At 37.1% G+C, this 17,810-nt stretch overlaps 1 protein-coding gene across 6 annotated transcripts in view; it reads left to right on the top strand.

The window, feature by feature from the left end:
• Window positions 1-17,810, top strand: part of RFX7 (regulatory factor X7) — a 139,785-nt gene that overhangs the window by 99,913 nt on the left and 22,062 nt on the right. Inside the window, exon 1 of one of the 6 annotated variants that reach the window (XM_021094860.1) lies at window positions 12,129-15,383. The exons of the other annotated variants lie outside the window; for them this stretch is intronic. The gene's annotated coding sequence lies outside the window, so the exon portion shown is untranslated. Of the gene's footprint in view, window positions 1-12,128; window positions 15,384-17,810 lie in introns of those variants that run through there. 6 annotated transcript variants of the gene reach the window in all.

Here is a 17,810-nt window from a genome sequence, read left to right on the forward strand (position 1 = left end):
CCACTTTCTTGCCTGGTTGCTCACCTGGAATCACCAGTATAGTTTTGAATAGAAATGGTGAGCACAGACTTCTTTGTCTTTTGCCTGGTTTGAACGGGAAAGCCTTCAGTGTTTCTTCATAACCATGATGTTAGCTGTGGTTTTTCCATAGGTTACCTTTATCAGATTGAGGAACATACATTCTTTTATCAGATTGTTGGATATTGAAGTTTGTCAAATGCTTTTTATGCATCTGTTGAAATGATCATGTCAGATTTTTTTTCTTATGGGATTAATACAGTATATTATGTTGATTTTTGTATCTTGAATCCATCTTGTACTCCTGGGATAAGTCACACATGGTCATGATGTAATCCTTATATATGCTGCTGGACTCAGTTTACTAGTATTATGCTAAGGATTTTTGCATCTGTAATCATAAGGGATTATGTAACCATAGTCTATATTTTCCTTTCTTTGATGTCTTTGTCTCTGGAAATAGGTAAGTTTGGCCAAGTATTCCCTCTTCAATTTTTATGTAAGAGTTTATGAAGGATTGCTCTTAGCCTTTAACTGTTTGATAGAATTTACCAGAAAAGCCATCTAGACCTGGGCTTTTCTTTGTGGATACTTTTAGAATTACTAATTAAATCTTTTTTGTAGATCAGATTATTTTACTCTTTTTTGAGTCCATTTTGGTAGTTTGTGTCTTTCTAGGAATTTGTGTATTTATGTAGGTTATCCAACTTGTCGGCATATAGTTTTTCATAGTATTCTCTTATAGTCCCTTTTATTTCTGTAAGGTTGGTGGTAATATCCCTGTTTTATTCTTGATTTTGGTTGAGTCCTCTGTTTTTTTATCTTGATCAGTTTAGCTAATGGTTTATCACTTTTACACTTTTCAAAGAATCAATTATTTGCTTTGTTAAATTTTTTTCATTATTTTTCTATTTCTTATTTTATCTGTTTCTACTCTAATCCTTATTATTCCTCTCTTCTGCCTGCTTTAGGTTTGGTTTCCTATTACTTTTCTAGTTTCTTAACATGGAAGATTGTACATATGAGACTTTTCTTGTTTTTTAATGTAAGCACATGCCAGTCTAAATTTTCCTCTAAGCTCTGCTTTCACTACATTCCATAAGTTTTGATGTATGCTTTTATTTTTATTCTTCTCCAAGTATTTTCTAATTTCTCTTATGATTTCTTCTTTTACCTATTTTTAATTTGCACAAATTTGTGAATTTCCCATTTCCTTCAGATTTTGATTTCTCATTCCATCCCATTATAGTTGGGGAAAATACTTTGTATGACTTTATTCCTTTTAAATGTATTGAGACTTGTTTTATAGCCTATCATATGCTCTGTCCTGGATAATATGGCATGTACACTTAGAAGAATGTATATTCTGCTGTTACTAGGTAGTGAAGTTTTATAGATGTCAGCTATTTCTAGTTGGTTTATACTGTTCTTTGTTATATATTTCCTTGTATGTCTTCTGCTTATTAGTTCTATCTGTTATTGAAAGTGAAGTATTGAAATCTCCAATTATTATTGTTGAATTGTCTGTTTATATGTTTTTCACTTTTGTCTATTTTTGTTTTATGTATTTTGACCTCTGTTGTTAGGTGCATAACAGGTTATGACTGTTACATCTTCTTGATGGATTGACCCATTTATCATGAAATGATGTTTTTCTTTGTCTCTAGAAATAGTTATGTCTTAAAGTATTTTTTCCTGTTAGTAACATAGGCATTTCAGTTCTCTTGGTTACTTTTGGCATGCTATCTTTTTGGTTTTTTTTTTTTTTTTTAACTTTCATCCTGTGTGTGTCATTGAATAAAATATATGTGTGATGTGTGACATATAGTTTGATCATATATTGGTTCCTTTTTTTAATTCTTGTTTTTTTGTCTTTTTTTGGGTGGGGGGCCACACCCACAGCATGTAGAAGTTCCCAGACTAGGGGTTGAATTGGGGCTGTAGCTGCTGGCCTGTGCCACAGCCTTAACAGCACCATATTCGAGCCACATCTGTGACCTACCCCACAGCTCATGGCAACATTGGATCCTTAACCCACTAAGCAAGGCCAGGGATCAAACCCACATCCTCATGGATACTAGTTGGGTTCATTACCACTGCACCACTATGGGAACTCCCTTTTTAAAAGATTCTATTACAATATAGTTGATTTGCAGTGTTGTGTTAATTTCTGCTATGCATAGTGACTCAATTTTTCATACTCTTTTCCATTATGATTTATCAAAAGATATTGAATATAGTTTCCAGTGCTATACAGTAGGAACTTGGTGTTTACCAGTCCTATATATAATAGTTTGCCTATGCTAATCCCAAACTCCCATTCCTTCCCTCCCCCTCTCCTCCACTTCCCATGGCAACCACAAGTCTGTTCTCTATATCTATTAATCTATCTTTCTTTCATGAATTTTTTTTTCTTGCATGGTTATGTCGTGTGTTAGATTCCACATTAAGTGATATCATGATCATTTATTATTCTAAATCCATTCTGCCTTTCCTTGCCTTTTCATTAGGAAGTATAATCCATTAACATGTAATATAACTACTACTGATTAGATAGAATTTACATTGCTATTTTTGTATTTATGTTCTATATGTTTTATGGCTGTTCCTCAGTTCCCTCATTTCTGACTTGTTTTGTGTTAAATGGGCATTTTCTAGCAAACCATTTTAAATCCCATATGTCTTATATATACATATATTAATTTTTTTATTCTGTGGTTGTACCGGAGACTCCCACAGTTAATCCTAATATGTTAACACTTATTTGGATTAATACCAACTTAATTTCAAAAGTAAATGAACACTTTTGCTGTTTCCTATCTCTATCTCCCCCACCCCATTCATCTTATGCATTGTGTACCCATCCAACACAGATTTATATTTGATGCTGTATGTAGTTGTCTTTTAGATCAGGCGAATAAAGAAGTTACAAACAAAAAATTCATTTAGACTGTATTTTATGTTTAACTATATAATTACCATTAATGGTGTTCTTGGCATTCTTTATTTCTTCATGTGGTTTCAAATTACTATTTAGTGTCCTTTCATTTAAGCCAAAATATAGTTTCCGGTGCTATACAGTAGGACCAGATTGCTACTGATGAATTCTCTCATATTTTTGTCTTGCCATTGAAGTCTCTACTCATTTTGCTTAATGATCAGCTATTGTTTGGAGAGTCCTTAAATACCCTGAACCAATAAATCAGTCTTTGCCAAAGGGTTCTGTGTGTATGTTGGGGTGAACCATAAACACTTAGTCAACTCTTCCTTAGCCTTCACTTCCTGCTTTTGCATAGACTCAGGTTTAGCAAGAAGTTAAAGTGTAGGGACTTCTTGGGTCTTTAAATGCACACAGTTCTTTGCATATGGATGGCCTTCTAGATTCGCAGTTGTATATTGGAGTTTTTTGAAGCTTCTTTGGAGATCTTATTTCCCAGCTTTGCTGTTTGATTAGTCTGTTGTTTGCCCCAACTGATATCCACTGTCTCAAGCAGCCGCAAAGTTGAGATACTTACATATGATCTTTTTAACAACTCGTTTTTCCCACCTTTTCACCCCCTCAAAGGAGAAAGTTTTTCAGAGTGGACAAGGTCCAACACAGGTCAGATACAGCCAGTAGTTGGCATCTTATGTAGAATGAACCATGCAAGACAAACAGTGATTCTTGGGGATGAGGCTTTGAGGGAGCTCCAGCTGTGTTACGTTTTTTCTGGTGGCCAGCGGCTGAACTGGGTGTATGGGCTGTTACTCTGCAGGGCTACTGCTGGAGAATGTTATCAGACTAGGGTAAGTTTAAATGATATAAAACTTCTTACTGAAAATTCAGCCGTTTTTCTCAGATAAAAGTCTGAGAGAAGAAAAAAAAAAAAGTAGTGAACTCAGCTAGTATCCATAAGGACGTGAGTTCGACCCCTGGCTTTGCATAGTGGGCTAAGGATCCGGCATTGCTGTGAGCTGCAATGTAGGTCACAGATGCAACTCAGATCTGGCATGGCTGTGGCTGTGGTGTAGGCCAGCATCTGCAGCTCTGACAGAACCCCTAGCCTGGGAACTTCCATGTGCCACAGGTGCAGCCCTAAAAAGACAAAAAATAGTCTATAAAAAGCATATACTATGAAAAAGATTCTTTCGCAATTATATTGGATATTTTCTATTGCTACAGAATAAGTCTAAAATCTTTTATTTTTTCAGAGGAAGGCAGAATTAATTACATAGTAGCGAAAGATCAGACTTTGGAACTATTTATATCTGTGTCCTAATTTTAAGCTTACTGGGTTTTGTAGCCATAGACAGATTCTTAATCTTTAGTGCCAGTTTGCTTGCTATTCCTTTGTGAAATGTAAAAATACCATACTCTTTTTATTAAAGTTTAAAACTGTGTATATGTAACATTTATCTAAATGCTTGAAACATAGCCCTCAGTATGTGGCAGCAGTTCTTTTCAGACTCTTCAATAATCCAACATTTTGGCCTTACCTTGTATATATTTTGTATATATTTTGTTCTCCATTTATCCCCATGGTTCATCCTAAACCTTAGCTATTTTGAACTTCTTAAAATTCCAAAAGCACTCCCTGCCTTCTCAGTTTTTATTCACATTCTTTCCTCAAAATGAAGTATATCTGCCTCACCCCCCTCCCACACTAACACCCATATGATTAATTCTACTTGCTTTTTAAGGCTCCATTTTTTTTATTACTCAATGAATTTATTATACTTGTAGTTGTACAGTGATCATCACAACCCAATTTTATAGCATTTCCATCCAACAACCCAAGCGCATCTCCCCACCCCCCAAACTGTCTCCTCCGGAGACCATAAGTTTTTCAAAGTCTGTGAGTCAGTAGCTGTTCTGCAAAGAAGTTCATTCTGTCCTTTTTTCAGATTCCACATGTCAGTGAAAGCATTTGATGTTGGTGTCTCATTGTATAGCTGACTGCACTTTGCATAATTCCTAGGTCCGTTCATGTTGCTAAAAATGCTGGTATTTCGTTCCCTTTAATGGCTAAGTAATATTCCATTGTGTATATGTACCACATCTTCTTGATCCACTCCTCTGTCGATGGACATTTAGGTTGTTTCCATGTCTTGGCTATTGTAAATAGTGCTGCAGTGAACATCAGAGTACATGTGTCTTTGCGAGTCATGGTTTTCTCTGGATAGATGGCCAGGAGTGGGATTGCTGAATCAAATAATAGTTCTGTTTTTAGTTTTCTAAGGAATCTCCATACTGTTTTCCACAGTGGTTGCACCAATTTACAATCCCACCAACAGTGTACTAGGGTTCATTTTTCTCCACACTCTCTCCAGCACTTACTGTTTGTAGACTTTTTGATGAATGCATTCTGGCTGGTATAAGGTGGTACCTCATAATGGTTTTGATTTGTATTTCTCTAATAATCAGTGATGTTGAACATCTTTTCATGTGGTTTTTGGCCGTCTGTATGTCTTCTTTGGAGAATTGTCTGTTTAGATCTTCTGCCCATTTTTTGATGGGGTTGTTTGTTTGTTTGTTTGTTTGTTTTTGGTATGGAGCTGCAGAAGGTGTTTCTAAATTTTGGAGATTAATCCCTTGTCAGTTGATTCACTTGCAAAGATTTTCTTCCATTCTGTGGGTTGTCTTTTCGTTTTGTTCAGGGTTTCCTTTATTGTGCAGAAACTTTTAAGTTTGATTAAGTCCCATTTGTTTATTTTTGGTTTTACTGTCATGACTCTAAGAGGTGGATCCGAGAAGATGTTGCTGTTGTTTATGTCAGAGAATGTTTGGCCTATGTTTTCCTCTAAGAGTTTTATGGTGTCTGGTCTTATATCTAGGTCTTTAATCCGTTTTGAGTTTATTTTTGTGTATGGTGTGCGGGAGTGTTCTAGTTTCATTCTTTTACATGTGGCTGTCCAGTTTTCCCAGCACCACTTTTTGAATAAGCTGTCTTTTCTCCATTGTATATTTTTGCCTCCTTTGTCATAGATTAGTTGGCTGTAGGTGCATGGGTTTAATTCTGGGCTTTCTGTCCTGTTCCGCTGATCTATATTTCTGTCTTTGTGCCAGTACCATGTGGTTTTGATGATATGTATTTGCTTTGTAGTATCATCTGAAGTCTGGGAGCCTGATTCCTCCAGCTCCATTTTTCTTTTTCAGGATGGCTTTCGCTATTCTGGGTCTTTTGTGCTTCTAAACAAACTTTAAAATACTTTGTTTGAGTTCTGCAAAAAATGTCCTTGGTAATTTGATCAGGATTGCATGGAATCTGTAGATTGCCTTGAGTAGTACAGTCATTTTGATAATAGTGACTTTTCCAATCCAAAGTCATGGTATGTCTTTCCATCTATTTGTGTCATCCTTGATTTCATTCATCAGTGTCTTACGCTTTTCAGGGTACAGGTCTTTTGTCTCTTTAGGTAGGTTTACCCCTAGGTATTTTATTCTTTTGGATGCAGTGGTAAACAGGATTGCTTCCCTAATTTCTCTTTCTGATCTTTCATTGTTAGTGTATAGAAATGCCGTCAATTTCTGTGTATTAATTTTGTATCCTGTGACTTTGCCAGATTCCATGGTTGATCTCTAACAGTTTTGTGGTAGAGTTTAGGATTCTCTAGGTATAGCATCATGTCATCTGCAAACAGTGATAGTTTTACTTCTTCCTTTCCAATTTGGATTCCTTTTATTTCTTTTACTTCTCTGATTGCTGTGGCTAGGACTTCCAAAACTGTTGAAGAGTAGTGGCGAGAACAGACATCCTTGTTTTGTTCCTGATCTCAGCGGGAATTCTTTCAGCTTTTCCCCATTGAGAATGATGTTCCTTGTGGGTTTGTCATATATGGCCTTTATTATGTTGAGGTAGGTTCCCTCTATGCCCACTTTCTGAAGGGTTTTTATCAGAAATTGGTGTTGCATTTTGTCAAAGGCTTTTTCTGCGTCTGTTGAGAGGACCATATGGTTTTTCTTCTTCAGTTTGTTAATGTGGTATAGCACACTGATGGATTTGCAGATATTGAAGAACCCTTTTATCCCTAGGATAAATCCCACTTGATCATGATGTACCATCCTTTTAATGTATTGTTGAATGCAATTTGCCAGTATTTTGTTGAGGATTTTTGCATCGATATTCATCAGTGAAATTGGCCTGTAATTTTCTTGTTTTTGTGGCTTCTTTATCTGGTTTTGGTATCAGCATGATGGTGGCCTCATAAAATGAGTTTGGGGGTATCCCTTCCTCTGCAATGTTTTGGAATAGTTTTAGAAACATAGGTGTTAGCTCTTCTCTAAATGTTTGATAGAATTGGCCTGTGAAGCCATCTGGTCCTGGACTTTTGTTTGTTGGAAGTTTTTTAATCACAGTTTCAATTTCAGAACTTGTGATTGGTCCGTTCATCTTTTCTATTTCATCTTGGTTTAGTCTTGGAAGTTTGTACATTTCTAAGAATTTGTCCATTTCTTCTAGGTTTTCTGTTTTATTGGCGCATAGTTGCATATAGTAGTCTCTTATGATCCTTTGTGTTTCTGTGATGTCCATTGTGACTTCTTTTTCATTTCTAATTTTATTGATTTGAGTCCTCTCTCTTTTTTTCTTGATAAGTCTGCCTAAGGGTTTATCAATTTTGTTGATCTTTTCGGAGGACCAGTTTTTTGTTTGATTGATCTTTTCTATGGTTTTCTTCATTTCTGTTTCATTGATTTCTGCTCTCATCTTTATGATTTTTTTCCTTCTACTGACGTTAGGTCTTGTGTGTTCTCTCTCAAGCTGCTTTAGATGTAAAGTTAGTTTGTTTATTATTATTGTTAGGGAAGTTTTTGGATATTGTCTCTTTGAGTATTTTTTCTGTCTCTTCTCCTTCTGGCACCTCTATAATATAGATGTTGGTGTGTTTAACATTGTCCCAGAGTTCTCTGAGACTCTCTTCATGTGTTTTCAATCTTTTTTCTCTTTTCTGTTCTGCGTCCATAATTCTTACTAATCTGTTCTCCACCTCGCTTGTCATTCTTGTGCCTCCTATATTCTGCTTTAGCTGCTTCTAATGAATTTTTTATTTCAGTTATTTTATTTTGCATCTCTTCTTGTTTATGTTTTATATCTTGTATCTCTTTGCTCAGTGTTTCCTGTAAGTTATCCATCTTTGCCTCCAGTTTATTTCCAGTATCTTGCATTATCTTCAGCATCAACAATCTAAAGTTTTTTTCCTGGTGGCTAAGAATCTCCTCATTACTTAGCTGATTTTCTGGGATTTTTTTCTTTCTCCCTCATCTGAGTTAAAGTTCTCTGTCTTTTCATTTTTATATTTTTTGGTGTGGTGACCTTTTTACAGATAATAGAGTTGTGGCCTCTCTTATTTCTGGTGTCTGCCCCCCTTGTGGCTGAAGTCAGTATGGGGGCTTGCTGTAGGCTTCCTGATGGAAGGGGCTGATGCCTGCCTACTGGTAGGTGGAGCTGATTCCTATCCCTCTGGTGGGTGGGGCTTAGTCTTTGGATGGAATTAGAGGCAGCTGTGTGCCTGAGGGAGTCTTTAGGTAGCCTGTTTATTGAGGCACTGGGCTGTGATCCCACCTGGATTGTTGTTTGTCCTGGGGCTTCTCAGCACTGACTGATGGGTGGGGCCAAATTTTCCCAAAATGGCCACCTCCAGAGAAAGGCATGCTGGCTGCTGAATATTCCCGAGAGCTTTGCTTCCAGTGTCTTTCCTTCAGAACAAGCCACGTTCACCCCTGTTCTCCCAGGAGGTCCTCCAAGAACTGCAGTCAGGTTTGACCCAGATTCCTATGGAGACTTTGCTTTGTCCTGGGACCCAGTGCACGTGAAAGTCTGTGTGCGCCTCTTAAGAATGGTATCTCCATTTCCCCCAGTCCTTTGGAGCTCCTGCACACAAGCCCCACTGGCCTTCAATGCCAGATGCTCCAGGGGCTCTTTCTTGCAGTGCCAGATCCCCACACATGGAAGATTGATGTGGGGCTCAGAACTCTCACTTCTGTAGGTGAGTTTGTGTGAACCAGTTAGTTTCTAGTCTGTGGAGCTTCCCACCTGGGAGGTATGGGTTTGCTTATATCATGTAATCACCACTCCTACCTCTTGATGTGGTGTCCTCTTTGTCTTCTGGAGTAGGATATCTTTTATCTTTTTCTTTTTTTGTCTTTTTGACATTTCTTGGGCCGCTCCCACGGCATATGGAGGTTCCCAGGGTAGGGACCGAATCGGAGCTGTAGCCACTGGCCTACACCACAGCCACAGCAACCTGGGATCCAAGCCGCATCTGCAACCTACACCACAGCTCACAGCGCACCAGATCCTCAACCCACTGAGCAAGGCCAGGGATTGAATCTGCAACCCCATGGTTCCTAGTTGGATTCTTAACCACTGAGTCACGATGGGAACTCTGGAGTAGGATGTCTTTTTGAAGGTTTCCAGTCCATTTGGTTGAAGATTGCTCAGCCTTTAGTTGTGGATTTTGTTGTTTTTAGGAGAGAAGTTCAGCTTCAGTCCTTCTATTCCGCCATCTTAATCCCATCTCCCCAAGGCTCCATTTAAATACACTTTCTCCATATACCATTATATCTTTAATGACCTAAAGTAAAAATCAGTCCCTACTCTGATCACATTTTGTATCTCTGTCATAACATTTGTTTACAGTATTTTAGGTAGCTTTCATTGAGATATAACATTCACACAGAGAAGTGTACAACCTGATAAATTTTCTCATAGTGAGTACACTCATATTATTAACTTCCAGATGAAGAAACAGCATCACTATCATCCCAGAGGCCCCTTTTGTCTTCTTCCAGTCACCACCCTTCCCACCCCCTCCGCCTATACCCCACTGCTGCCAAGAGTAACTGCTTTCCTGGCTTCTAACACCATGGATTATCTTTACTTGTTTTTGAACATCATATAAATAAAATTATACAATTACCTGCATTATATTTATAAAAGTCAAACATTTTACTTTGTGTAATTTTAGTTCATTACTTTTAATTGCTGTTTAGTATTCTGTTTATAATTTCCAAAATTTCTTTTTCCATTCTACTGTATATGGACATTAGGGGTTTTTTTTGCCCCATTTGGGTTTTAATTTGCATTCCTTGATGACTAATAAAGTTGAATGACTTTTTATTTTTTTTATTTTTACTTTTTGGCCATTTGGATATCCTCTTTTGTGAAGAACCTATTTAAGTCTTTGTTCATTTTTTCCCTCCTAAATAATCATTAAAGACAGATAAATACATCACACTCATCATTTTTAGCTGACATAATTTCTGGAAGAATGACATACTGTATACATCATAGCTATATATGTTTACTAATTTGAGACTAAATGCATCAAATTAAATTTGGGGCGAATCAGTGTTCTTCAGAAGGAAACTTTTGAAAATGTAGCAGTACCACCAGTCCACAAATATATATTGAATATCCGTTGTGTAAAACTGTGCTTGGCTCATTGGTGATATAGAGAACCACTCACTAATTAACCTGCAAATCATCTTTACTTCTGTATTCTTTAGTTTCTTTGTCTGTAAAATGGTATGAAAACACAAGATGATGTTAAAGTTTGTTGGAAGGATTTTAAATGCAGATGACCGTGTTTCTATCCAAATGCATTGTTTTACTAAAATAATTTCAGAAAAGTTTGAAACTATTAAAGAATTATTAGTGTAGTAAAATTGGCTTTGAGTGAAACTCAGAATGGAAATGGTTAATCAGGAATTAATTGAATCAAGGCCCATTGTTTCAGTGTTTTTGTTCTTAATCTATGGGCAGAAATTATATTCATATAATCTGAACATTTTATTTTGAGGTTAATTTAAAACAAAACTCAGACAATCTAAAAATGAAAGTAAGCCTACCAATATAGTTTGCACTATATACAGTGATGCATTTTTCATTTTAAAAACTACAATCCAAATTGACTAAAAGAATAATTGTTTTAAATGTCTCTTTATAAGCAATAGTGAGAAATCAGAACTTTCTTAAGAAATAAAAAAGTAGACATATTTACTTATTAAAAATTAAGGACACAAATTTCTTTTTAAAATATTGAGGATTTATAGATGGCCAACCCTGAAACTTATGTTCTTTTTTTAGTAATTTATAAACTTCAGGATAAAATCCTTGACCTATTATTCATGATTCACCATGACTGAATGTTTTTCATGGGATTATCACCTAAAATTATTTTAGGTGATAATCCCATGAAAACAGAAAAGCAAGTTGGAATGAAAGATCTAGTTAATAAGGTCATATGTGATCATTTTTTTATATATTCATGATAGTTCAACTCTTCTTTAAATTAATTTTGTTGACTTCAAGCAAAGTAATCTTTCAGATATATTATTATATAGTTACTTACCACAAAAATAATATTTATCACCTGAATTTCAAAGGCAATATTTGATCTTAGTCTAAGCTCGGCTTAAGAGTACTATAACAACTCTTAATTTCTCTCCAGGGCCTAGACTAAAAGACCCCATAACTAACTAATAGATTTATGTAGTACTTTCCCAACTGTGGGCACCAAAACCTCATGTACATTACACCGTGTACATCTGCAGTGTTCTCTGAGTGTTCCTGCCAAATGTCAGAGCCTTGTGGACTTTAGGCATGCCGCAGACTCAGCTTTGTGTCATTGTTCTGTCAAGAACATGGAACAATAAGAAAAATCAAATCTATTTATGATCAAGGTCAGGCCCTTTCAAAGAGTTTTCTCTCCAAAATCTCTATCAAATTGCATCTTAAAATCTCTGGAAGATTTCAACAACTGTTGCGCTTTCAGAGGCTCAAGCTAATTAGATGTTCGATCACATTACTTTTACCTCTTTTATGTATTACCTAGCAAATGTATTTATTATTTTCTTAATACTTGTAAGAAAGTATAATTCTACCATATCTTTAGAACCTTCCTAAATTTCATATCTTTTATTGTCATTTTTAATACACGAATGTTAGTAATAGTATGGGTCTTGGTTAAAAAAAAAAGTGCTTTTAATAGAAGTTAGTAATTTTAATAAATTCTTCTCTTTATAAATATTATTAAAAATTAATGATATGATTTTGTTTGCTTTCTAGGCATTCAGTTTGCTTACAGTTACTAATTAGAAATAAAGCTTCTCATCTGTAAGATGAGTGGATTAAGCTAGATGACCAAATTCTTTCCACATTCACCATTCTGTGCAAGTTTCTTAACTATAAAATGTTTTTAATAAAATATCTGGGGAGAACAGTTCAAGATGGTGACGTAGGAAGATCCTGAATTTGCCTCCTCCCATGGGTGCACAGAGTACAGCTACATATGGAATGGTTTCCTCTAATAAACCTCAAGCCTGGCTGAGTGATGACTACACATCAGGCAAAAGGAAGAAAACCACATGAAATGGGTAGGAGAGAATCAGAAACAGCCTCACCATAAACCTCCACTGGTGGCATACCAACTCACAATCAGGAGGGAACTCAAAACCTGGAGATTCTCATGAGGAGCAAAGTGTTCAAACCCCACATCAGGCACCGAAGTTCTAAGAAACAAGCCCTCAAAACATCTCATTTCAAAAAGCACTGGGGTTCACATCCTGAGACCCATGAGCCTGTAATATTCTGAGAAATAGCTCTTGAAAGGCCCATACACTAGGACTCACCCACCCCAGGGCCCAGCTTAGAGGCAGCCTGTCTTGCCTAGACTTAAGTGAAAGAGGCTCACCTGCATATGTTAAAGCATCATCAGCCTGAGGGTCATGCATCCAATTGAAGACTCATCTAGGAGACAGCTGGAACATTCTGCAGGGACAGAGATTAGTGGGTGCCATTTTTGCACTCTCCCTTTGCTGTGCTCCAGAATACAAGTATCTCCCAGGTAGGAGCTACTACATGCATCTGGTGCCCTGATTTTTAAAGCTGCCACCCAAGAGACTCCTCTTGATTTCCTAGCTCTGTAGGCCAGGGGGGCCTGTGTCCCTGCTCCAGTGGAACTGTTAAGAGTCAGAAAGGAGACAATATCTTTGTCAAGTACTCCAGTTTTTGTCGCTGCTGCCTGGGGACACCTCTATTGCATGGGACTGGTGCCAGATGTGTTATAACCAGCAGAGCAAGTTCAGCTACCACCTCCCAGGCACAGCAGCAGTCACAGACCCAAGAGCTTGGTTTTCCTGTGAAGGAGACCTATTACATAGCTGTCATGGCTGCAGCCTGAGGGGCAGGCTTCTAAATAATCATGTGTCTAGGGACTGATTATAACCTCTTCTGGAGACCTTGGAGGGCCGTACTCTCCCCTCTTCCACACTCCTCAGTGGCATTGTACTCCCAAGGAGAGCTTTACACAGGTATCTGGCAGCCTGATTTTTGTGGCTGCTACCCCTAGATCAGCTGGCTCTAGTGGCCAGGGACATGCTTTCCTGGTCATTCCAAAGTAATGTGGCAGTTGAAAAGACAGTTCTTGGCCAGGTCCCATTCCTAAGGCACTGCACAGACAGCAGACTGGGGCAGCCCCCCTCCACCACCCCCGCCATGTTTTCTGTGAAAGAGGCCTCTTTGCTTTCCTCAAGCTTTGGCCTAAGGAGCAGGCTTCACGTTTGGCATATGTCTGGTGGCCTACAGAGCTACTCTCTAGAAACAGATGCATTCTTGGCTCTTTTCCTCTGTCTTGCTCCAGCTCATCAGTATCTCACAGAAAAGAATTACACACTTGTCAGAAGACAGATTCTTGCAACTTCCCAGGGTACACCTCCAGATCACTTGGCTCTGGTGGCCAGAAGGGCTTACTCTTGCAGTCCCTCAAGAGTGTGTATATTTGTATACTCTTAAGAGCTGCTGCCTGATGGTCCGGCTTCCAATCAGCCTAATTTTTGATGCTAAGATTATCCTCTTTAGGACTCTGATAGGTCTCAGTACATATTTAACTACTGGGAGCTATTAAAAATATAATAGGCTGCTTAGACAAGCATTAAAGTTTAAGGGACAACCAAGACCTAGGGCAGGGTTGAACAACAAGTTTCATCTCCAGCATTCCTTCAAGATTGGGAGAAGTGGTTTCATCAGCTGCATAGAAACTAACAGAGAGTCAAACAAAATGAAGAAGAAAGGAATATGATCCAAATGAAAGAACAAGATAAACCTCAGCAAAAAAAACCTTAATGAAATAGAGATAAGTAATTTACTTGATGAAGAATTCAAAGTCAATGCTTATAAACATACTGAACAAACTGAAAGGATATATGAACAAAGTGAGAACATCAACACCAAGATTGATGATATATGAAAGTACGAATAGAAGTCACAGAGCTAAAAAACAGTAACTCAACTGAAAGATAGTCTAGAGCAGTTCGACAACAGACTAGAGGAAACAGAAGAAAGGATCAGTGAAGTTGAAGACAAAGCAGTGGAATTCGCCCAATCAGAGCAGCAAATAGAAAAAAGTGAAGATAGCTTAAGGGACTTAGGAACAACATCAGATGGACTAACATTCACATTATAGAGCTTTCAGAAGGAGAAAGGGACAGATTCCTTATTTGAAGAAATAATGGCTGAAAACTTCCCTAACCTGGAGGAAACAGACATCCTGATCCAGGAAGCCCCAGAAATTCCAAGTAAAAAGAAACCCAAAGAGACCCACACAAGACACATATAAAAATGTGAAAAATTAAAGACAAGGAGAGAATCTTAAGAGCAGCAAGAAAAAAACAATTAGTTAGGTACAAGAGACCCCCTCCCATAAGACTATGTGCAGACTTGTCAGCAGAAACTTTACAGGCCAGGTGGCACTGGCACAATTATATTCAAAATGTTAAAGGAAAAAAATCTCCAGCCAAGAATCCTCAAACCAGCAAAGTTATCATTCAGAGTGGAAGGAGTGATAAAGAGATTTTCAGACACATAAAAGCTCAAAGGAGTTTATCACCACCAAAATAGCTTTAAAAGAAATATTAAAGGGACTTTTATAAGCTGAAAAAAAAAAAGGACACTAATTAGTAACAGGAAAATATCTGAAAGTAAACATCACTGGCAAGGTAGTGGATTAATCATTTATAAAGCCTGTATGAAGATTAAAAAAACAAAAGTAATAAAACTAACTAAGGTTATAATAATTAGTTAATGGATACAGAAGTTTGAAAGATGTAAAATGTAACATAAAACCAGAAAACACTGGGCTGGAAAGTAGAAAACACTGAACTTTAGAATGGGATCATATTTACAGTGTTAGCAACCTAAAGTAGACTGCTATAAGTTTTTATTTATAAGCCTTAGGCTAACTACAAAGTAAAAGCCTATAGTAAATACACGAAAGATAGCAATATAATATGTTACTAAAGAAAATCTTCAAACTACAAAGAAAGAGTAAGAGAAGGATAAAGAACAGAGAGGAGCTACAAAAACATCCAGGAAACAAATATGATGGCGGTAAGTACTTACCTATCAATCATTGCTTTAAATTTACTAACTTCTCCAGTTAAAAAACATAGAGGGGATGAATGGACCCCCCCCTTGCAAAAAAAAATCCATCTATATGCTACCTACAACAGACTCACTTTAGATATAAGGATACACAATGACTCAGAAGTGAAGGGATGGTAAAAGATAGTCCATGAAAATGGAAACCAAAATAAACTGAGGTAACTATACTTCTATCAGAAAAAAATAATTTTCAAAGACTGTAATAAGAGACAAAGAAGGAATTACATAATACTGAGCCAATTCAACAAGAAGCTATGACATTTATAAATATTTTAATCCAACATCAGAATGCCTAAACATATAAAGCAAATATTAACAAACCCTAAAGGGAAAAATAGATACCAATATAATAGTAATAGAAGACTTTAATGTCCCACACTTACATCCATGGATAGATCATCCAGACAGAAAATTAGTAAGGAAAAATCAACCTTAAAAATGACACATCAGACCAGATGTGCTTAACAGATATATAAAAAGAACATTCTATTCAAAAACAACAAATACATGTTTTTCAGGTGCACATGGAATATTCTTCACAATAGGTTGTATGTTAGGCCGTAAAACAAGTCTCATTAAATGTAAAAGAAATGAGATTGTATCAAGCATTTTTTCCAGCTACAGTGGTATGAATCTAGAAATCAATTACATGAAGAAAAACTATAAAGTTTACAAATATGTGGAAATTAAACAGGATGCTCCTTAGACAACCAGTGGGTTGAAAAAATCAAAAGAGAAATTAGGTAATACATTGAGACAAATGAAAATGGAAATCTAACAAAGTTTATGGAATACAGTAATAGTTCTAAGAGGAAAGATCATGGCAATAAATACATATCTTAAGAAACAAGAAAAGTCTCAAAAAACCTTACTTTACACTTCAAGGAACTAAAAAAAAAGAACAAAGCCCAAAGTTACTAGAAAGAGGAAAATAGCAAAGATGAGAGCAGAAATAAATGAAAAAAGGCAATAGAAAGGACTGAGGAAAATAGATCTGATTCTCTGAAAAGACAAAATTGAAAAACCATTAGCTAGGAGTTCCCGTCGTGGCGCAGTGGTTAACGAATCCGACTAGGAACCATGAGGTTGCGGGTTCGATCCCTGCCCTTGCTCAGTGGGTTGACTATCTGGCATTGCCGTGAGCTGTGGTGTAGGTCACAGACGTGGCTCAGATCCTCCATTGCTGTGGCTCTGGTGTAGGCTGGCAGCTACAGCTCCAATTCAACCCCTAGCCTGGGAACCTCCATATGCCACCAGAGCGGCCCAAAAAATGGCAAAAAGACAAAAAACAAAAACAAACAAACAAACAAACAAAAAAACCATTAGCTAGACTCACAAGGAAAAAAGAGAGGATTCAAATAAATAACATCAAAAATAAAGAGAGATAGTACAACTGATACCACAGAAATACAACAGATCCTAAGAAACTACTTTGAACAATTATATGCCAACAAACTGAACAACCTAAAAGAAATGGACAAATTCCTAGAAATTTTTAAGCTACCAAGTCTGGATCTTGAAGAAAAAGAAATCTGAACTAACTGATTACTAATAAGGAGACTGAATCAATAATCAAAAACCTCCCAGCGAGAGTTCCCATCATGGCTCAGTGGAAACGAATCTGACTAGTATCTATAAGAATGCAGTTCTATCTGGCCTCACTCAGTGGGTTAAGGATCCAGCATTGCTGTGAGCTGTGGTGTAGGATGCAGATGCAGCTCGGATCTGACATTGCTGTGACTGTTGTAGGCCAGCGGCCACAGCTCCAGTTCGTCCCCTAGCCTGGGAACCTCCATATGCCACAAGTGCAGCCCTAAAAAGACAAATAAATAAATAAATAAATAAATGAAACCTCCCAACAAACAAAAGTCCTGGACTAGGCAGGTTCACTGGTGAATTCTATGAAACATTCAATGAAGAATTACTACCTCTGCTTCTCAAACCCTTCCAAAGAATAGAAGGAGTGGGAATTCTTCAAACTCATTTTGTGAGGCTTTAAATAAAATGATCCTGATTCCAAAACCAGAAAAGGATGCCAAAAGAAAATTACAAGTTAATACCGCTAATGAATATAGATGTAAAAACTTTCAAAAAAATATTAGCAAACTGACTTCAATAATAAATTAAAAGGATCATACATGATGTCAAGTGGGACTTATTCTGGAGTGCAAAGATGGCTCAACATTCACAGATCAGTCTGTGTGATACAACACATTAACGTAATGAAGGATAAAAAAAATCATATGGTCTTGATAGCTCCTGGAAAAGCACTTCACAATACTCATCACCCATTTATGATAAAAACTCAACAAAGCAGCTATGGAAGGAACACACCTCAGCATAACAGAGGCCATATATGACAAGCCCACTGAA

The sequence above is a fragment of the Sus scrofa genome, chromosome 1, assembly GCF_000003025.6.
Source record: "Sus scrofa isolate TJ Tabasco breed Duroc chromosome 1, Sscrofa11.1, whole genome shotgun sequence".
In the NCBI taxonomy this organism is placed as follows: domain Eukaryota; kingdom Metazoa; phylum Chordata; class Mammalia; order Artiodactyla; family Suidae; genus Sus; species Sus scrofa.